Genomic DNA, 23,743 nt, shown 5'->3' with positions numbered 1-23,743 from the left:
CTCAGGGATTCATAGGGCACTTCGCCCTAAAGGGAGAGAAACGGACCCCCCAGGGACATAATATGTCATATTGTGGATTTCAAACTGAAGGAGGACATTCTGAGACAAGCGAGAGGCAGACAACATTTACAACATGGCGATGCGCCTATTCAGATTTTCCAAGACTTGTCCTCTATTACATTGCAACACCGCAGGGACCTGAAACCGCTACTTGAAGTCTTACGTGCCCGTGGCATCCAATATAGATGGCGGTTTCCATTTTGTTTAAGCGCCACACATAAAGGCAGGACAGCACTGTTGAAAGTGCCGGAAGACCTTCGCCAGTTTTGCAATAGCCTGGACATCCCCCTTGTGGATGTCCCCAACTGGTATGCGGACTACCGCCATTATCCCAACAAGAAGCCCCCACCGGTGGATGACCAGATGGAAACACAAGCTACTCGGCCTCGCAGAAGAAGATCTTCATCGGGTGATAGACCTCCTTCAGTTCGTCAAGACAGAGGACGCAGTCCCGCCGAATCTCCCCGTTCCCGGAGAGTCCGCAGAGACTACAGAAACTATTGAGTGCTCCTATCTGTGGATTTTACACGTGAGAATGTACCTAGTCCTGAACTGATTTTAGACAAACTAGGTGCTTTATCAATGGATGCTCTTATATAGACTACCTGTTTACCTATTGACACTGCTGAGTGAGACCGATAATTGCTCCCTATTGCAGCGCACGTCTACTACCCGCTAAGTAATTTTTCCTCTATTGTGACTCCTACATGGCAGCCTACGACCTACAGCTTTCATACCCAGTGGGATTGCAAAGACTTTTCTTCCTTCATCTCATGAACAGTGTATTGCCATGGGATACGGATGACAGTTGTTAGAACTGACCCTGATACCCCTGCAATGTACTTTTCCTTGTTGCCCCCTCTCCCTTCCTTTTCACCGGTTGATGTCGGGTAATGTATGTTGGGCACTGCAGCCAGACTTTAGGCAGGCTGTTGTGGAGGAGGGGGGAGGGTAACATGTTTATGTTTTTGTATCTAGTTTTTAGAGGTACGTACGCACGCCCATGTAAGCTTGTGCAGGAGGATCTCCTTTTCCCTCAGAGTCGAGGCAGGATACTAGGTCGGCCTTGTTCTGAAGGAAAATGGATGTCAGACACTGAGGCGGGAAAAATAGTTTCAATAGGACCGAAGGCAGCGGGCGCCCTCTATGGGCATAATATAACTGACTGAATGTCCTGCCATCCCACTTTTATCACTAATTCCCGGCTTGCGAATAAGGTGTATATCCGCCACTGCCACACCCACTGGGTATCATAATAGTGGACTATTGCGGCTTAGCCTGAAAGCTCGGCTCAACCACATCACCACTTTTTTGATTAGAGTGCTGCAACTTGAACCATGGTCCAAGTTGAGATATTCTCATAGATTAGGAACATTATGATCCTAACGTTATATCCTAATATTCCGCCAATACACACTATTAGGCCCCCCCATTGTTAGTGGACTACATGTCAGCTGTTCATATTACGGGGGTACATGGAAGATGGATGCTATCTGCACACCCTCACCTCCATCTACCTGTAGGAAGAGGGAAGGGGAAAACAAAACAAAAAAAAAAAGGGGGACATAGCTCTACATCTCTTTCAATGATTATTGTTATCTGCTATAGGTTAGTAACTCTTTAACGTTTTATAAGGTTTAACAGGTTTTACGTTTACCGTTTATTGTTTCATACTTAGTTATGAAGACCTAGATTTCCCTACGTTTTCTAACCTATATTAATATTTAAAAGGACTTCCGATGCGCAAGATTATATAAAAAAAAAAAAAAAATGCACTCCTCTCCTTAATATGAAAATAAGTAAATAAGATTGCGCTATGGACAGATATAATGCCTATACACTGCAAAAATGAAAGAAAAACAGGTGAAAATAAAAATGAGATAAAAAGTAAACTCGAGAGGTTGAAGCTGCCTGTGCTTAGAATCTACCCCTTAAAATAAAGGAGTAGATCAGAGATAAAGTATGAATTAAGCTGTGGCGCTAAAACCTTTTCTAACAAATATCCTGGTGTCAAAAAGGTGTGTAGAGATCTAATCAGTGTAATAAATAGATGGCCCTGTTTATTGCCCCGGAAAATAATATAAATAAATACTGTGAATTGATGTGAAATGTGTGGTCTCCTGAGGACCACCTTATAGGTGGTACCTACCAAATATTATATATATACTTCTTATAAATGCGTGTTGTGTAGAAAAGACAATTTTTTCCTGTTGGCATGCAACTCGAAAAGTACACATGTGTTATAACCAAAGAATAGTGAAAATATTTCATAAAAATGTAAATAAATAAACCATATATGATAAGTGAGAGAGATCATATGCAAACCACAAGCCACTATATTAGTGGTCTGTAATCTGTGCTCTATATTATGAGTCCCAAGAGTGACAGTCCAAGAACAGCAAAAACAAAAAGAATTCTTTCAATGCCCAAACAAAATTTTTTCAAATCGCATCACACAGTTGCTCGAAAAAACGCATAAAGTCTCTTCAAGTAAAAAGGGTAGACCAAAGTGACTAGTGCAGAAAGGTTAGGAACAATCTTCTCCGGTGCGCCACTCAGTGTCAGAGAAATAATTGCGCTCACCAGACAGAGAACCCTGAAAGGGTTAGCCGAGCAGTCACAGTATAAGCCACTGTGCAGCTTTCCTTGGGCTCTGCTCCTGCTGTGCTGGGGGAATGTTCGCCCTTTTACTTCCGCAAATAGTCCGTTTAGCAAGTGCATGAGGGAGGAAACAGAAGTACAACCATAGTGCAACACTGTTTGTTAACGATTTATTTATCTATAATCCAAACTACTCACAATATTTCATAAAACAATTCGCCTTTGAAATGGCTGCGCTGGCGTTGCTGCCTGTATAGCAGTATGAGGTGCACGTCCTAGGCCACGCCCTACGCGTTTCGTCAGAGCGACGTCATCTGGAGCGGCCATGTTGGTGCACCCTATCGCTTATGTAGGGTGCAGCGCTCCACTGCGCTTGCGCGAAGGATCCGCGCCATTTTAACTGTGGGAATGCCCTGACTGTGCCGCTACGGATCCTACTGCGTGCTGTGTGTTCCCTCATAACAGCACAGACACGGAGAAAAGTCCGTATTTTCATCTCCCCTGCGGGCACAGGGCATAATAAACTGTTATATTATTATATTAGACTATGGAGCACTGCAACCCACATATTTAATTCAGGCACTTAGAACAAAAACAGGCAATAAAAGAAACTAATAAAATACAAAATACACACAAATATATAAATAAAAACGGTATGTATGTAATCTACTAACAGACTACCCCATACTTATGACACTTTCAGAACTCCTAAAATACCTGATTTGTTCTATTTTTAAAACATTAAAATTAAGAATTCATCTGTTGCAGACACTTCCCTAGGAAATGAATATAATTATAGCATTTTAGTGGACACGGAATCAGGAAGAAGGAAAGTTAAATGAAACAAACTAAAAACCTGTGTGTGTGTGTATATATACACACACATCTTTACACTCACCTATGTGTATAAGGTTGCAAACAATAATGAAAATATATTATATAAAAAATTATAAAAATTATTATGAGAAATTTATAATGCAAACTCATTCAGTCAGTCAGTTAACTGAAATCAATGGATATGGGATAAGGTAATATGTAACCACAGGTGGAAATAGGTTTATGTGGGAAGCATATTGTAAAAGAGTACCGGTATGTTTCCTTTTTTTTGGGAAATGCTTACTCCCAAGGGTGAAGAAAAGGACAAAGGAATATATGCATATAAATCCCTCATTGGGGGGTGATGCGTCATAATCAATCTATTGTAGGCTCAACATTTTTTGTATTTTTGTATTTTTTCGTATTTTTTTGTATGTATGTGTATACTGCCCCCAATAGGGGATATGTGTATAATCCATTATTTAGGCCCCCAATTATACTATTAGGCGCCAAAGCTTTAGGTGGGTCTTTTTTATATAATACTACAAATTATTATTCAATAGATTAGAAGGGGCCTCGTATAATGCTTAATATGATGTTTGATTTCTATTGTATTCAATCCTATCTCAAAAGGTGTATGGTCTAACTATAAAGAAGGGGAAATTAAACACATTCAGAAATTGGTCAGAAAGCAATTCAGATCCAGCTCCACATTCATTCCCTGTGGTTGAAGGGTGTCTAAGTCATATATCCATTTGGTCTCATTTTTAGATATTTTAATTGTTTTGTCCTCTCCTCTCCAGTGGGCCCTTATTTTATCAATTCCATAGAACACCATCTGCCCTGGGTCACGGTTATGGAAGTCCCTAAAGTGTCTGGAGACACTATGTTTGGGATACCCTTTTTTGATGTTCCTAATGTGTTCTCCGATTCTGGTTTGGAGTTCTCTCGTGGTTCGCCCTACATATTGCTTGGAACAGGGGCACTCAATAATATAGGTGACATGAGTGCTTTTACACGTGATGAGCTCATTTATTCTGTATTCTCTTTTGTTTGAGGATGACTGGAAAGTAGTTCTCTTTTTTTCTGTTCTCTTACTATTCCTACAAGGGAGGCATTTGCCACATTTGAAAAAACCTTTTAAATTGCCTGCTACTTTTATTTGTCTTGGGGGATCAATGGTATTTTTAACTAATTTATTTCTCAGTGTGGGTGCCCTTCTGTAAATAAACAGAGGTTTTTTTGGTAGGATGTCTTTGAGTGTACAGTCCGCTTTCAGGATAGGCCAATGTTTTTTAATAATGGATTCCACATCTCTGTGTTGCCTATTGTACCCTGTGAGGAAGGCAGTTGGTAAATTGTTAACCTTTTCTCGTCTTTTATCTTCCAGTAGTTTGTTCCGTTCCATTTGTTTTATTTCGTTTTTCAACTTGCGTAAACCGTTTTCATCATATCCCTTATTTTTGAATCTTTCAATAATTATTTCCGCCTGTTGTTCATAATCAATGCTTCTGCTGCAATTTCTATATAATCGCATCAGCTGGCCCTTAGGTATATTCCCCAGCCACTTAGCATGATGGCAGCTGTTTGTGGGGATGTAGCCATTGCGGTCCGTGGGTTTAAAAAAGGTGCGTGTACCCAACCTGTTGCCTTCCTTGTATATTTGTAAATCTAAGTAGTCCACACTGCAGTTATTATAATTACCAGTGAATTTTATGTTGTAAATGTTGTTATTGATCTCATTAAAGAACTCCTGTAATTGTTCCGTTGTGCCTCCCCATACAATGACGATATCATCTATATATCGACGGTACATTTTAAGGTTCTTCCTGTGTACGCCATAAATTTGCTCCTCCTCCCATCTGTTGAGAAACAGGTTCGCTACGCTTGGGGCATATTTAGCCCCCATGGCTACGCCTTTGGTCTGATTATAGTATGTTCCTTTGTACCAAAAGTAGTTGTGATTCATTGCCATCTTTAAACCTTCCATCAGATATTTAATTTGCTCTTGTTTTAGGTCAGACAACTGCTGCAATGCCCACTCAACACTACTGAGCCCATCATCCTGTTCGATATTAGTGTATAATGATTCCACGTCGATGGTGACCAATAGATCGCTCTCTTCGATCGTCAAGCCTCCTAATTCCCCTATCAGTTGTTTGCTGTCACGCAGATAGGATTTTCCTCTAGTTACCAGTGGTTGTAAAAAACCATCAATGTAGGCCCCTAGTCTGGAGAACAGGGAGTCAATCCCACTTATAATTGGTCGCCCTGGTGGGTTGTTCTGGTTCTTATGAATTTTGGGGACATAGTATATGATAGGAGTTTTAGGTGCCTTCTGCACCAAATATCTGGACTCCTTTCTATTCAAGATACCGAGGGTTTTCCCCTTATCAACATACTTTTTGAGTTTCTTTTCATACTCAGCTTTGGGGTTTTTCTTCAATTTCTTGTAGGTATTAGGAATATTAAGTAGATTTTCCATTTCTTTCTCATAATCTTGCTTGTTTAGAATTACCAAGCCCCCTCCCTTGTCAGCTGGTCTGATGACTATACCCTTCTGCTTCTCTATTTGTTTTATGGTTTCCCATATATTTTTTCCTTTAGTTCTTTTTATTTTTAAATTCTTCAGGTCATTCTCCACCATCTTCTTAAAGACTTTTATATTCTCATCCTGTGTTACCTTGGGGTTAAATGTAGAGTTGTTCCTCAACTGGGAATGTTTGTAAATAGTATTGTCATTGTCCCTTGCGTTTGACTTTGCTATGCCGAAAAAAATTTTGATATTAAGTTTTCGCACGAATTTTTGGAGATCAATGTAGGTCTCAAATTTGTCAAGGCCCCTATCAGGGGCAAATTTCAACCCCATATCCAAGACCCTGAGTTCCTCTTCTGTAAATTCAATCTGACTGAGATTATAGATACCTTCCCCTAATATTCTCTTCTTCTTTTTCTGGAGGCCTCCTCTCTTCCCCCTTGTGCGTTTTCTGTTTGCCAATCCGGTGGTCTGTACGGTTCTTCCCTTCTCTGTTGCCAAGGACGCTCGTAGTCTCCTTGGTTTCTCCTTGAGTTGTCTTGTCTGGTCCACCTTGGATTCCAACCTCCATTTCTGTAGGGACCCCGTTGTTGGTTCCTTCCTGGGTACCGGAAGGGTCTCGCTTCTCTCCGTGGATCGTATTGAGTATCTGGTATTCTGGGTGGCCTGCGTTCCTGTCCCCTGTGAAAAAAATCCCTATCGTATCTTCTATAGGGGGTGTGTTGGGGATATCCCCTCAGAGGCGAGTACCTGTTGGAATGCCTTGGGATATTAGGCGTATAGGGAGTGCGGTTGCCCCAGTATCTATTCTGGGTTTGTTCTTCAAAATTTCTATTTTCTGGTCTTCTGTAAGCTGGCGTTGCGGGGATGTCCTGTCTAGTAATGTTGTTTTGTGTCTGTATGTTCCCTTGCCCATATTGTTCATCTTCCTGTACTTCATTTTCTCCTGATTCTTCCATTAATGAAGTTTCATTTTCCACATCGCTATAATTATTGTCTGTCTGCCATTTGTAAACCTGCTGGTTCTTGTAATCCAATACGTCCCTCTTAAACTTCTTTTGTTTCTTCTGTTGCACTTCCTTGTCATACTTCTTTATAACTTCCTGTAAATCTTTTTCTTTGTTAATGTATTCCTCTGTTTCCTTGAATGGTATTAGTTGGTCCCTAAGTTGTACAATTTCTATTTCTATGTTTTTCAATTTATGCTGTCGCCTAAAGACTATTTTTTGTAACAATTCTGTCTCACTTTGGTTAAAAAATCTATACCATTCGTCCATCAGTTGTTTGTCATTGACTGCATCGTTAGGAGAAACATCCCAACGTAATCTTCTAGGGGTAATTTTCTCAGCTATATACATCTCTAGTATGGCCACATCCCACCATACTCTCAATTGTTTTTCTAGACAGTGTTTTAGATGTTTAAATAAACTGTCTAGATCCTGCCTGATGACCACATGTTCTTGATTGAACACCTCCATTAAATTAACTTTTCTGCTATTAACATATTTGAAAATGTCCATTGCTGCAACTTAGAGTGGGAACAATAAGTCCCACGGAAATGAAAATAAGTAAATAAGATTGCGCTATGGACAGATATAATGCCTATACACTGCAAAAATGAAAGAAAAACAGGTGAAAATAAAAATGAGATAAAAAGTAAACTCGAGAGGTTGAAGCTGCCTGTGCTTAGAATCTACCCCTTAAAATAAAGGAGTAGATCAGAGATAAAGTATGAATTAAGCTGTGGCGCTAAAACCTTTTCTAACAAATATCCTGGTGTCAAAAAGGTGTGTAGAGATCTAATCAGTGTAATAAATAGATGGCCCTGTTTATTGCCCCGGAAAATAATATAAATAAATACTGTGAATTGATGTGAAATGTGTGGTCTCCTAAAGGACCACCTTATAGGTGGTACCTACCAAATATTATATATATACTTCTTATAAATGCGTGTTGTGTAGAAAAGACAATTTTTTCCTGTTGGCATGCAACTCGAAAAGTACACATGTGTTATAACCAAAGAATAGTGAAAATATTTCATAAAAATGTAAATAAATAAACCATGTATGATAAGTGAGAGAGATCATATGCAAACCACAAGCCACTATATTAGTGGTCTGTAAACTGTGCTCTATATTATGAGTCCCAAGAGTGACAGTCCAAGAACAGCAAAAACAAAAAGAATTCTTTCAATGCCCAAACAAAATTTTTTCAAATCGCATCACACAGTTGCTCGAAAAAACGCATAAAGTCTCTTCAAGTAAAAAGGGTAGACCAAAGTGACTAGTGCAGAAAGGTTAGGAACAATCTTCTCCGGTGCGCCACTCAGTGTCAGAGAAATAATTGCGCTCACCAGACAGAGAACCCTGAAAGGGTTAGCCGAGCAGTCACAGTATAAGCCACTGTGCAGCTTTCCTTGGGCTCTGCTCCTGCTGTGCTGGGGGAATGTTCGCCCTTTTACTTCCGCAAATAGTCCGTTTAGCAAGTGCATGAGGGAGGAAACAGAAGTACAACCATAGTGCAACACTGTTTGTTAACGATTTATTTATCTATAATCCAAACTACTCACAATATTTCATAAAACAATTCGCCTTTGAAATGGCTGCGCTGGCGTTGCTGCCTGTATAGCAGTATGAGGTGCACGTCCTAGGCCACGCCCTACGCGTTTCGTCAGAGCGACGTCATCTGGAGCGGCCATGTTGGTGCACCCTATCGCTTATGTAGGGTGCAGCGCTCCACTGCGCTTGCGCGAAGGATCCGCGCCATTTTAACTGTGGGAATGCCCTGACTGTGCCGCTACGGATCCTACTGCGTGCTGTGTGTTCCCTCATAACAGCACAGACACGGAGAAAAGTCCGTATTTTCATCTCCCCTGCGGGCACAGGGCATAATAAACTGTTATATTATTATATTAGACTATGGAGCACTGCAACCCACATATTTAATTCAGGCACTTAGAACAAAAACAGGCAATAAAAGAAACTAATAAAATACAAAATACACACAAATATATAAATAAAAACGGTATGTATGTAATCTACTAACAGACTACCCCATACTTATGACACTTTCAGAACTCCTAAAATACCTGATTTGTTCTATTTTTAAAACATTAAAATTAAGAATTCATCTGTTGCAGACACTTCCCTAGGAAATGAATATAATTATAGCATTTTAGTGGACACGGAATCAGGAAGAAGGAAAGTTAAATGAAACAAACTAAAAACCTGTGTGTGTGTGTATATATACACACACATCTTTACACTCACCTATGTGTATAAGGTTGCAAACAATAATGAAAATATATTATATAAAAAATTATAAAAATTATTATGAGAAATTTATAATGCAAACTCATTCAGTCAGTCAGTTAACTGAAATCAATGGATATGGGATAAGGTAATATGTAACCACAGGTGGAAATAGGTTTATGTGGGAAGCATATTGTAAAAGAGTACCGGTATGTTTCCTTTTTTTTGGGAAATGCTTACTCCCAAGGGTGAAGAAAAGGACAAAGGAATATATGCATATAAATCCCTCATTGGGGGGTGATGCGTCATAATCAATCTATTGTAGGCTCAACATTTTTTGTATTTTTGTATTTTTTCGTATTTTTTTGTATGTATGTGTATACTGCCCCCAATAGGGGATATGTGTATAATCCATTATTTAGGCCCCCAATTATACTATTAGGCGCCAAAGCTTTAGGTGGGTCTTTTTTATATAATACTACAAATTATTATTCAATAGATTAGAAGGGGCCTCGTATAATGCTTAATATGATGTTTGATTTCTATTGTATTCAATCCTATCTCAAAAGGTGTATGGTCTAACTATAAAGAAGGGGAAATTAAACACATTCAGAAATTGGTCAGAAAGCAATTCAGATCCAGCTCCACATTCATTCCCTGTGGTTGAAGGGTGTCTAAGTCATATATCCATTTGGTCTCATTTTTAGATATTTTAATTGTTTTGTCCTCTCCTCTCCAGTGGGCCCTTATTTTATCAATTCCATAGAACACCATCTGCCCTGGGTCACGGTTATGGAAGTCCCTAAAGTGTCTGGAGACACTATGTTTGGGATACCCTTTTTTGATGTTCCTAATGTGTTCTCCGATTCTGGTTTGGAGTTCTCTCGTGGTTCGCCCTACATATTGCTTGGAACAGGGGCACTCAATAATATAGGTGACATGAGTGCTTTTACACGTGATGAGCTCATTTATTCTGTATTCTCTTTTGTTTGAGGATGACTGGAAAGTAGTTCTCTTTTTTTCTGTTCTCTTACTATTCCTACAAGGGAGGCATTTGCCACATTTGAAAAAACCTTTTAAATTGCCTGCTACTTTTATTTGTCTTGGGGGATCAATGGTATTTTTAACTAATTTATTTCTCAGTGTGGGTGCCCTTCTGTAAATAAACAGAGGTTTTTTTGGTAGGATGTCTTTGAGTGTACAGTCCGCTTTCAGGATAGGCCAATGTTTTTTAATAATGGATTCCACATCTCTGTGTTGCCTATTGTACCCTGTGAGGAAGGCAGTTGGTAAATTGTTAACCTTTTCTCGTCTTTTATCTTCCAGTAGTTTGTTCCGTTCCATTTGTTTTATTTCGTTTTTCAACTTGCGTAAACCGTTTTCATCATATCCCTTATTTTTGAATCTTTCAATAATTATTTCCGCCTGTTGTTCATAATCAATGCTTCTGCTGCAATTTCTATATAATCGCATCAGCTGGCCCTTAGGTATATTCCCCAGCCACTTAGCATGATGGCAGCTGTTTGTGGGGATGTAGCCATTGCGGTCCGTGGGTTTAAAAAAGGTGCGTGTACCCAACCTGTTGCCTTCCTTGTATATTTGTAAATCTAAGTAGTCCACACTGCAGTTATTATAATTACCAGTGAATTTTATGTTGTAAATGTTGTTATTGATCTCATTAAAGAACTCCTGTAATTGTTCCGTTGTGCCTCCCCATACAATGACGATATCATCTATATATCGACGGTACATTTTAAGGTTCTTCCTGTGTACGCCATAAATTTGCTCCTCCTCCCATCTGTTGAGAAACAGGTTCGCTACGCTTGGGGCATATTTAGCCCCCATGGCTACGCCTTTGGTCTGATTATAGTATGTTCCTTTGTACCAAAAGTAGTTGTGATTCATTGCCATCTTTAAACCTTCCATCAGATATTTAATTTGCTCTTGTTTTAGGTCAGACAACTGCTGCAATGCCCACTCAACACTACTGAGCCCATCATCCTGTTCGATATTAGTGTATAATGATTCCACGTCGATGGTGACCAATAGATCGCTCTCTTCGATCGTCAAGCCTCCTAATTCCCCTATCAGTTGTTTGCTGTCACGCAGATAGGATTTTCCTCTAGTTACCAGTGGTTGTAAAAAACCATCAATGTAGGCCCCTAGTCTGGAGAACAGGGAGTCAATCCCACTTATAATTGGTCGCCCTGGTGGGTTGTTCTGGTTCTTATGAATTTTGGGGACATAGTATATGATAGGAGTTTTAGGTGCCTTCTGCACCAAATATCTGGACTCCTTTCTATTCAAGATACCGAGGGTTTTCCCCTTATCAACATACTTTTTGAGTTTCTTTTCATACTCAGCTTTGGGGTTTTTCTTCAATTTCTTGTAGGTATTAGGAATATTAAGTAGATTTTCCATTTCTTTCTCATAATCTTGCTTGTTTAGAATTACCAAGCCCCCTCCCTTGTCAGCTGGTCTGATGACTATACCCTTCTGCTTCTCTATTTGTTTAATGGTTTCCCATATATTTTTTCCTTTAGTTCTTTTTATTTTTAAATTCTTCAGGTCATTCTCCACCATCTTCTTAAAGACTTTTATATTCTCATCCTGTGTTACCTTGGGGTTAAATGTAGAGTTGTTCCTCAACTGGGAATGTTTGTAAATAGTATTGTCATTGTCCCTTGCGTTTGACTTTGCTATGCGGAAAAAATTTTTGATATTAAGTTTTCGCACGAATTTTTGGAGATCAATGTAGGTCTCAAATTTGTCAAGGCCCCTATCAGGGGCAAATTTCAACCCCATATCCAAGACCCTGAGTTCCTCTTCTGTAAATTCAATCTGACTGAGATTATAGATACCTTCCCCTAATATTCTCTACAATCTACAATAGATTGATTATGACGCATCACCCCCCAATGAGGGATTTATATGCATATATTCCTTTGTCCTTTTCTTCACCCTTGGGAGTAAGCATTTCCCAAAAAAAAGGAAACATACCGGTACTCTTTTACAATATGCTTCACACATAAACCTATTTCCACCTGTGGTTACATATTACCTTATCCCATATCCATTGATTTCAGTTAACTGACTGACTGAATGAGTTTGCATTATAAATTTCTCATAATAATTTTTATAATTTTTTATATAATATATTTTCATTATTGTTTGCAACCTTATACACATAGGTGAGTGTAAAGATGTGTGTGTATATATACACACACACACAGGTTTTTAGTTTGTTTCATTTAACTTTCCTTCTTCCTGATTCCGTGTCCACTAAAATGCTATAATTATATTCATTTCCTAGGGAAGTGTCTGCAACAGATGAATTCTTAATTTTAATGTTTTAAAAATAGAACAAATCAGGTATTTTAGGAGTTCTGAAAGTGTCATAAGTATGGGGTAGTCTGTTAGTAGATTACATACATACCGTTTTTATTTATATATTTGTGTGTATTTTGTATTTTATTAGTTTCTTTTATTGCCTGTTTTTGTTCTAAGTGCCTGAATTAAATATGTGGGTTGCAGTGCTCCATAGTCTAATATAATAATATAACAGTTTATTATGCCCTGTGCCCGCAGGGGAGATGAAAATACGGACTTTTCTCCGTGTCTGTGCTGTTATGAGGGAACACACAGCACGCAGTAGGATCCGTAGCGGCACAGTCAGGACATTCCCACAGTTAAAATGGCGCGGATCCTTCGCGCAAGCGCAGTGGAGCGCTGCACCCTACATAAGCGATAGGGTGCACCAACATGGCCGCTCCAGATGACGTCGCTCTGACGAAACGCGTAGGGCGTGGCCTAGGACGTGCACCTCATACTGCTATACAGGCAGCAACGCCAGCGCAGCCATTTCAAAGGCGAATTGTTTTATGAAATATTGTGAGTAGTTTGGATTATAGATAAATAAATCGTTAACAAACAGTGTTGCACTATGGTTGTACTTCTGTTTCCTCCCTCATGCACTTGCTAAACGGACTATTTGCGGAAGTAAAAGGGCGAACATTCCCCCAGCACAGCAGGAGCAGAGCCCAAGGAAAGCTGCACAGTGGCTTATACTGTGACTGCTCGGCTAACCCTTTCAGGGTTCTCTGTCTGGTGAGCGCAATTATTTCTCTGACACTGAGTGGCGCACCGGAGAAGATTGTTCCTAACCTTTCTGCACTAGTCACTTTGGTCTACCCTTTTTACTTGAAGAGACTTTATGCGTTTTTTCGAGCAACTGTGTGATGCGATTTGAAAAAATTTTGTTTGGGCATTGAAAGAATTCTTTTTGTTTTTGCTGTTCTTGGACTGTCACTCTTGGGACTCATAATATAGAGCACAGTTTACAGACCACTAATATAGTGGCTTGTGGTTTGCATATGATCTCTCTCACTTATCATATATGGTTTATTTATTTACATTTTTATGAAATATTTTCACTATTCTTTGGTTATAACACATGTGTACTTTTCGAGTTGCATGCCAACAGGAAAAAATTGTCTTTTCTACACAACACGCATTTATAAGAAGTATATATATAATATTTGGTAGGTACCACCTATAAGGTGGTCCTCAGGAGACCACACATTTCACATCAATTCACAGTATTTATTTATATTATTTTCCGGGGCAATAAACAGGGCCATCTATTTATTACACTGATTAGATCTCTACACACCTTTTTGACACCAGGATATTTGTTAGAAAAGGTTTTAGCGCCACAGCTTAATTCATACTTTATCTCTGATCTACTCCTTTATTTTAAGGGGTAGATTCTAAGCACAGGCAGCTTCAACCTCTCGAGTTTACTTTTTATCTCATTTTTATTTTCACCTGTTTTTCTTTCATTTTTGCAGTGTATAGGCATTATATCTGTCCATAGCGCAATCTTATTTACTTATTTTCATTTCCGTGGGACTTATTGTTCCCACTCTAAGTTGCAGCAATGGACATTTTCAAATATGTTAATAGCAGAAAAGTTAATTTAATGGAGGTGTTCAATCAAGAACATGTGGTCATCAGGCAGGATCTAGACAGTTTATTTAAACATCTAAAACACTGTCTAGAAAAACAATTGAGAGTATGGTGGGATGTGGCCATACTAGAGATGTATATAGCTGAGAAAATTACCCCTAGAAGATTACGTTGGGATGTTTCTCCTAACGATGCAGTCAATGACAAACAACTGATGGACGAATGGTATAGATTTTTTAACCAAAGTGAGACAGAATTGTTACAAAAAATAGTCTTTAGGCGACAGCATAAATTGAAAAACATAGAAATAGAAATTGTACAACTTAGGGACCAACTAATACCATTCAAGGAAACAGAGGAATACATTAACAAAGAAAAAGATTTACAGGAAGTTATAAAGAAGTATGACAAGGAAGTGCAACAGAAGAAACAAAAGAAGTTTAAGAGGGACGTATTGGATTACAAGAACCAGCAGGTTTACAAATGGCAGACAGACAATAATTATAGCGATGTGGAAAATGAAACTTCATTAATGGAAGAATCAGGAGAAAATGAAGTACAGGAAGATGAACAATATGGGCAAGGGAACATACAGACACAAAACAACATTACTAGACAGGACATCCCCACAACGCCAGCTTACAGAAGACCAGAAAATAGAAATTTTGAAGAACAAACCCAGAATAGATACTGGGGCAACCGCACTCCCTATACGCCTAATATCCCAAGGCATTCCAACAGGTACTCGCCTCTGAGGGGATATCCCCAACACACCCCCTATAGAAGATACGATAGGGATTTTTTTCACAGGGGACAGGAACGCAGGCCACCCAGAATACCAGATACTCAATACGATCCACGGAGAGAAGCGAGACCCTTCCGGTACCCAGGAAGGAACCAACAACGGGGTCCCTACAGAAATGGAGGTTGGAATCCAAGGTGGACCAGACAAGACAACTCAAGGAGAAACCAAGGAGACTACGAGCGTCCTTGGCAACAGAGAAGGGAAGAACCGTACAGACCACCGGATTGGCAAACAGAAAACGCACAAGGGGGAAGAGAGGAGGCCTCCAGAAAAAGAAGAAGAGAATATTAGGGGAAGGTATCTATAATCTCAGTCAGATTGAATTTACAGAAGAGGAACTCAGGGTCTTGGATATGGGGTTGAAATTTGCCCCTGATAGGGGCCTTGACAAATTTGAGACCTACATTGATCTCCAAAAATTCGTGCGAAAACTTAATATCAAAAAAATTTTCGGCATAGCAAAGTCAAACGCAAGGGACAATGACAATACTATTTACAAACATTCCCAGTTGAGGAACAACTCTACATTTAACCCCAAGGTAACACAGGATGAGAATATAAAAGTCTTTAAGAAGATGGTGGAGAATGACCTGAAGAATTTAAAAATAAAAAGAACTAAAGGAAAAAATATATGGGAAACCATTAAACAAATAGAGAAGCAGAAGGGTATAGTCATCAGACCAGCTGACAAGGGAGGGGGCTTGGTAATTCTAAACAAGCAAGATTATGAGAAAGAAATGGAAAATCTACTTAATATTCCTAATACCTACAAGAAATTGAAGAAAAACCCCAAAGCTGAGTATGAAAAGAAACTCAAAAAGTATGTTGATAAGGGGAAAACCCTCGGTATCTTGAATAGAAAGGAGTCCAGATATTTGGTGCAGAAGGCACCTAAAACTCCTATCATATACTATGTCCCCAAAATTCATAAGAACCAGAACAACCCACCAGGGCGACCAATTATAAGTGGGATTGACTCCCTGTTCTCCAGACTAGGGGCCTACATTGATGGTTTTTTACAACCACTGGTAACTAGAGGAAAATCCTATCTGCGTGACAGCAAACAACTGATAGGGGAATTAGGAGGCTTGACGATCGAAGAGAGCGATCTATTGGTCACCATCGACGTGGAATCATTATACACTAATATCGAACAGGATGATGGGCTCAGTAGTGTTGAGTGGGCATTGCAGCAGTTGTCTGACCTAAAACAAGAGCAAATTAAATATCTGATGGAAGGTTTAAAGATGGCAATGAATCACAACTACTTTTGGTACAAAGGAACATACTATAATCAGACCAAAGGCGTAGCCATGGGGGCTAAATATGCCCCAAGCGTAGCGAACCTGTTTCTCAACAGATGGGAGGAGGAGCAAATTTATGGCGTACACAGGAAGAACCTTAAAATGTACCGTCGATATATAGATGATATCGTCATTGTATGGGGAGGCACAACGGAACAATTACAGGAGTTCTTTAATGAGATCAATAACAACATTTACAACATAAAATTCACTGGTAATTATAATAACTGCAGTGTGGACTACTTAGATTTACAAATATACAAGGAAGGCAACAGGTTGGGTACACGCACCTTTTTTAAACCCACGGACCGCAATGGCTACATCCCCACAAACAGCTGCCATCATGCTAAGTGGCTGGGGAATATACCTAAGGGCCAGCTGATGCGATTATATAGAAATTGCAGCAGAAGCATTGATTATGAACAACAGGCGGAAATAATTATTGAAAGATTCAAAAATAAGGGATATGATGAAAACGGTTTACGCAAGTTGAAAAACGAAATAAAACAAATGGAACGGAACAAACTACTGGAAGATAAAAGACGAGAAAAGGTTAACAATTTACCAACTGCCTTCCTCACAGGGTACAATAGGCAACACAGAGATGTGGAATCCATTATTAAAAAAACATTGGCCTATCCTGAAAGCGGACTGTACACTCAAAGACATCCTACCAAAAAAACCTCTGTTTATTTACAGAAGGGCACCCACACTGAGAAATAAATTAGTTAAAAATACCATTGATCCCCCAAGACAAATAAAAGTAGCAGGCAATTTAAAAGGTTTTTTCAAATGTGGCAAATGCCTCCCTTGTAGGAATAGTAAGAGAACAGAAAAAAAGAGAACTACTTTCCAGTCATCCTCAAACAAAAGAGAATACAGAATAAATGAGCTCATCACGTGTAAAAGCACTCATGTCACCTATATTATTGAGTGCCCCTGTTCCAAGCAATATGTAGGGCGAACCACGAGAGAACTCCAAACCAGAATCGGAGAACACATTAGGAACATCAAAAAAGGGTATCCCAAACATAGTGTCTCCAGACACTTTAGGGACTTCCATAACCGTGACCCAGGGCAGATGGTGTTCTATGGAATTGATAAAATAAGGGCCCACTGGAGAGGAGAGGACAAAACAATTAAAATATCTAAAAATGAGACCAAATGGATATATGACTTAGACACCCTTCAACCACAGGGAATGAATGTGGAGCTGGATCTGAATTGCTTTCTGACCAATTTCTGAATGTGTTTAATTTCCCCTTCTTTATAGTTAGACCATACACCTTTTGAGATAGGATTGAATACAATAGAAATCAAACATCATATTAAGCATTATACGAGGCCCCTTCTAATCTATTGAATAATAATTTGTAGTATTATATAAAAAAGACCCACCTAAAGCTTTGGCGCCTAATAGTATAATTGGGGGCCTAAATAATGGATTATACACATATCCCCTATTGGGGGCAGTATACACATACATACAAAAAAATACGAAAAAATACAAAAATACAAAAAATGTTGAGCCTACAATAGATTGATTATGACGCATCACCCCCCAATGAGGGATTTATATGCATATATTCCTTTGTCCTTTTCTTCACCCTTGGGAGTAAGCATTTCCCAAAAAAAAGGAAACATACCGGTACTCTTTTACAATATGCTTCCCACATAAACCTATTTCCACCTGTGGTTACATATTACCTTATCCCATATCCATTGATTTCAGTTAACTGACTGACTGAATGAGTTTGCATTATAAATTTCTCATAATAATTTTTATAATTTTTTATATAATATATTTTCATTATTGTTTGCAACCTTATACACATAGGTGAGTGTAAAGATGTGTGTGTATATATACACACACACACAGGTTTTTAGTTTGTTTCATTTAACTTTCCTTCTTCCTGATTCCGTGTCCACTAAAATGCTATAATTATATTCATTTCCTAGGGAAGTGTCTGCAACAGATGAATTCTTAATTTTAATGTTTTAAAAATAGAACAAATCAGGTATTTTAGGAGTTCTGAAAGTGTCATAAGTATGGGGTAGTCTGTTAGTAGATTACATACATACCGTTTTTATTTATATATTTGTGTGTATTTTGTATTTTATTAGTTTCTTTTATTGCCTGTTTTTGTTCTAAGTGCCTGAATTAAATATGTGGGTTGCAGTGCTCCATAGTCTAATATAATAATATAACAGTTTATTATGCCCTGTGCCCGCAGGGGAGATGAAAATACGGACTTTTCTCCGTGTCTGTGCTGTTATGAGGGAACACACAGCACGCAGTAGGATCCGTAGCGGCACAGTCAGGGCATTCCCACAGTTAAAATGGCGCGGATCCTTCGCGCAAGCGCAGTGGAGCGCTGCACCCTACATAAGCGATAGGGTGCACCAACATGGCCGCTCCAGATGACGTCGCTCTGACGAAACGCGTAGGGCGTGGCCTAGGACGTGCACCTCATACTGCTATACAGGCAGCAACGCCAGCGCAGCCATTTCAAAGGCGAATTGTTTTATGAAATATTGTGAGTAGTTTGGATTATAGATAAATAAATCGTTAACAAACAGTGTTGCACTATGGTTGTACTTCTGTTTCCTCCCTCATGCACTTGCTAAACGGACTATTTGCGGAAGTAAAAGGGCGAACATTCCCCCAGCACAGCAGGAGCAGAGCCCAAGGAAAGCTGCACAGTGGCTTATACTGTGACTGCTCGGCTAACCCTTTCAGGGTTCTCTGTCTGGTGAGCGCAATTATTTCTCTGACACTGAGTGGCGCACCGGAGAAGATTGTTCCTAACCTTTCTGCACTAGTCACTTTGGTCTACCCTTTTTACTTGAAGAGACTTTATGCGTTTTTTCGAGCAACTGTGTGATGCGATTTGAAAAAATTTTGTTTGGGCATTGAAAGAATTCTTTTTGTTTTTGCTGTTCTTGGACTGTCACTCTTGGGACTCATAATATAGAGCACAGTTTACAGACCACTAATATAGTGGCTTGTGGTTTGCATATGATCTCTCTCACTTATCATATATGGTTTATTTATTTACATTTTTATGAAATATTTTCACTATTCTTTGGTTATAACACATGTGTACTTTTCGAGTTGCATGCCAACAGGAAAAAATTGTCTTTTCTACACAACACGCATTTATAAGAAGTATATATATAATATTTGGTAGGTACCACCTATAAGGTGGTCCTCAGGAGACCACACATTTCACATCAATTCACAGTATTTATTTATATTATTTTCCGGGGCAATAAACAGGGCCATCTATTTATTACACTGATTAGATCTCTACTCTCCTTAATATGTCTGCGGACCATCGTTATATCCATCATTTAACTGAGCTAAAGTTTACGAGAATTATACCCTATACATTCCTATTATTAAATGTTTTTATGTTAGCTTTATTCTGAGGTCTTTCACAGTATTGGATGTACTACCCTGTAATACGGTTCATCTAGGTATCATTGTATATTAGTTGAGCTTTAAGTATCTAGGCTGCCCTACCCTCCAACCTTTGACTCTGAAGAGAGGCAACGGCGGTAACACCATTGATTACGAGGCTAATCTTTGGATCGGTGTAGATCGACCCCCAGACAGTGCAGTGGCGTGGTTCATAGGAGTGTTTATAACCACGTCCACTGAGTTCCTACTGTACCTTTCTAGCCTACCTCATATTTCGATAGGCTAGCTTAATATCCCCCCCCCCACATTCAGAACCCCCCTGTAATCCCTATTTTGACCTAATAACCACTTTATTTCTGCTGCTTTCCCCCTACCGGCTCTCATACACCTTTAATTTTGGTCCTTCTAATCACAATTGACATGGCGGATACGGCTACTGTGATAAATGGCACGGACCCCACACTTAATCTATTACCCAATCCTAAGGTGCAGCTATGCTCATTGAATGTTAGAGGACTAGATTTCCCCGGAAAAAAGGTCACAATTACTCTATCTGTTACAGAAAAACAAAACACAAATTGCATTTCTGCAGGAAACACACTTTCGATCTAATAATATTCCCAAACTTGGCAACCGAAATTTCCCCACTGTATAACACGCTACAAACGATACCTCTAAATCAAAAGGAGTGGCTATATTAATCTCCAGAACCTGTCCATTGATAGTTTCGGAAACCATGCAAGATCCCAAAGGTAGATATGTTTTCCTCAAAGGTACATTGTATAACAAACCCGTTACATTAGCAAATCTTTATGCGCCCAATAAACGACAAGTCTCCTTCTTTCGAGAAACATTACAGCTGCTTACTACTTTTTATTCGGGCATTCTCATTGTAGGTGGGGATTTCAATGTCGCTCTCACCCCGATGCAGGACTCTTCTAATGGGTCAACGTCCATGCCTTATAGAGCGTTGAAAGCTATCAAAACACAGTTTCAAGAATTGACATTACATGACACGTGGAGAACGTTACACCCAAATGACAGAGATTTTACGTTTTACTCTTCACCCCACAATAAATACACCAGGATTGATCACTTTTTTCTTTCCCAAAATGATTTGACACTCCTTACTAAAGCAACCATTGACCCCATGGTGATTTCAGATCACAATCCAATCACAATGACCCTTTCAATTCCACTTACCCGCGTCCCGAAATTCGGTATGGAGACTGGATAATTCCCTGCTGACTGACTCAGAGATCACGCACAAACTTAGCACCAGGCTCACACAATACTTTACAGAAAATATCACCAACGACTCCAAACCGTTAGTAGTATGGGCTGCACATAAATGTGTTCTAAGAGGAGAGCTTATCTCCTTAGCGGCCCATAGACACAAGCAGAGACAAAAGTATCTTAAAGAATTGTCTGAAAAGGTACATACACTTGAACGGAAACACAAAGCCTCGCTGGCTATTGAGTCTCTTACAGAACTGTTAAGGGCCAGGGAGGAACTCAAGGAGGAATTGAATAAGAAACTAAAACGTAAATACATCCTGACACAGAAACTGTTCTATGAATTTGGCAATAAATCAGGAAAATTATTGGCTAGAGCATTACAACACAAAAAAGCTTTAACAACAATACACAAGATTATTGATTCTTCTGGCAAAACGCACTCGTCCCCAGAAGCCATCGCTTCCCAATTTGCCACTTACTTTACCAAATTGTATAACTTACCATCTACAATGGTACCTGGACAAGCTTCTAACAGAAAAGAGGCAATTCATGACTTTCTGACACAATTTGGGATCCCTCCGATTTCACCGGAAGACGCCATGACTCTAGATGGCCCAATTAGCAAAGAAGAGATTGGGAAAGCCTTGCAACAACTCCGGCCGGGTAAAAGTCCTGGCCCGGATGGGTTGACAGTGAGTTACTTTAAAACCTTTCAGGAAATACTCTGTCCCCATCTCCTGAACATGTTTAATTCCTTGACTGCAACTGACCCCTTAAACAAGGACCTCTTGGAAGCACATATCACGTTGATTCCAAAACCTGGCAAAGATGATACCATAGTATCAAATTATCGACCCATCTCTCTACTAAATGTAGATATAAAAATATACGCTAAAATCCTTGCTAATCGTCTTCTTCCACTTATCCCAAAACTTCTGTTCCTTGATCAAGTAATTTTGTCCCTGGCAGGGAAGCCAGGGATAACACCATAAAGGCCCTTCTAATTCAACATTGGCTTTCCACTGAATCCAAACAAAAAGGCTTCTTTCTGTCACTCGACGCGGAGAAGGCGTTCGACAGAGTGGCTTGGGACTACATGTCGGCAACATTACAGAATATGGGGTTGCCTACCCGATTTCTCCATATGATCTTGATGTTGTATTCCTACCCCACAGCCAGAATTAGGATAAATGGTCGACTGTCGGACGCCTTCTCCGTCTCGAATGGAACTCGTCAGGGTTGCCCTCTTTCCCCGCTCATTTTTATTCTTACTCTAGAACCCATCCTGTGTAAGCTTAGGGAGAATCCCGACATTAAAGGCATTTCCATTCGTAATAAGCATTATAAAATAGCTGCATATGCAGATGATATCCTCCTTTTTCTATCGGACCCACTAACTTCTATTCCCAACCTGCTGAAAGACTTTGCCCTTTTTAATAAATTATCCAACTTACAAATCAATTTTACAAAATCTAAAGCCCTTAACATCTCTCTCCCAGAACAGTTAGTATCGCAATGTAAACATAATTTCCCCTTCAGCTGGGAATCTCAGGCCCTAACTTACTTGGGGATTAATTTATCAAGTAACCGTAAAGACTTATATGCACTGAATTATTTACCTATACTGCAGAATATACAAACTGATCTCCTCAAATGGACTTCGGGTCAATTTTCCTGGTTTGGACGCATTGCCATATTAAAAATGAACATCCTTCCCCGTATACTATATGTATTACAGACTGTACCTATTAACCTCCCCACTTCGTTTTTTACTACTTATAAAAGATTATGCAGGAATTTCATATGGGCCTTCAAATCACCCAGATTAAGCTGGGAAAAATGTATTATCCCGAAAACTAAAGGGGGCTTAAGCCTACCTGATATAAAAAGATACCATGCAGCGTGTCATCTCACAAGAGTAATTGACTGGCACCTCCATAAATTTACTAAGGATTGGGTTGATCTCGAGGAATCTTCTGTCCAAATCCCTCTGGCCCATCTACCATGGACGTCCCAATTGGGTACGCCCAAGGTTTACGTAACGCATCCTCTAACTGGAGCAACTTTACAAGTTTTCCGGACAATTTCTAAGACGCTTAATTGGACGAATTATCCGGGTCCATTAACTCCCCTAGATGGTAACCCTGACTTCACACCGGGACTTCCACTCTGTAACCCCCAGGGTACTCCTTCCACTTCTGCACCTAAAGCTTTCCAATTCTTTCAGAATGATTTGCTCTTACCATTTAACACCTTGGTTTCACGGTTCCCTGACCACCATATTCCATTTTACAAATTTTTGCAAATTAGACATTTTCTGCAGAACACGGGTTCCACCGCACAATGGTCTAGAGAACTGACCCCCTTCGAAATGATTTGTACTAGCTCGACCCCACAAAAACATCTTATCTCAGAGACGTATTCATTGCTATTTAGCAATCATAACCCTAAACACAATGACGCAGTCAAAAATTGGGAAAAGGATCTCCAGTTAGACCTATCTAGAGAAGATTGGGAAACAATTTATGATTATATTCATAAAAGCTCTATCAATATTTCAGCACAGGAAAATAGCTTTAAAATATATTCTCGCTGGTATCGGACTCCAGACAAGCTCCACAAATACTTTTCTTCTGTTTCACCGCTCTGTTGGCGTTGTGGATTGGGTAGGGGAACCCCACTTCATATTTGGTGGGACTGCACTCGGCTCAAAACATTTTGGGAAGAAGTACATGAGAC

Source organism: Lithobates pipiens, unplaced genomic scaffold (assembly GCF_037356315.1).
Source record: "Lithobates pipiens isolate NorthernLeopardFrog02 unplaced genomic scaffold, aLitPip1_a1.2 Scaffold_8, whole genome shotgun sequence".
NCBI lineage: Eukaryota > Metazoa > Chordata > Amphibia > Anura > Ranidae > Lithobates > Lithobates pipiens.
This window is presented reverse-complemented; position numbering follows the sequence as displayed.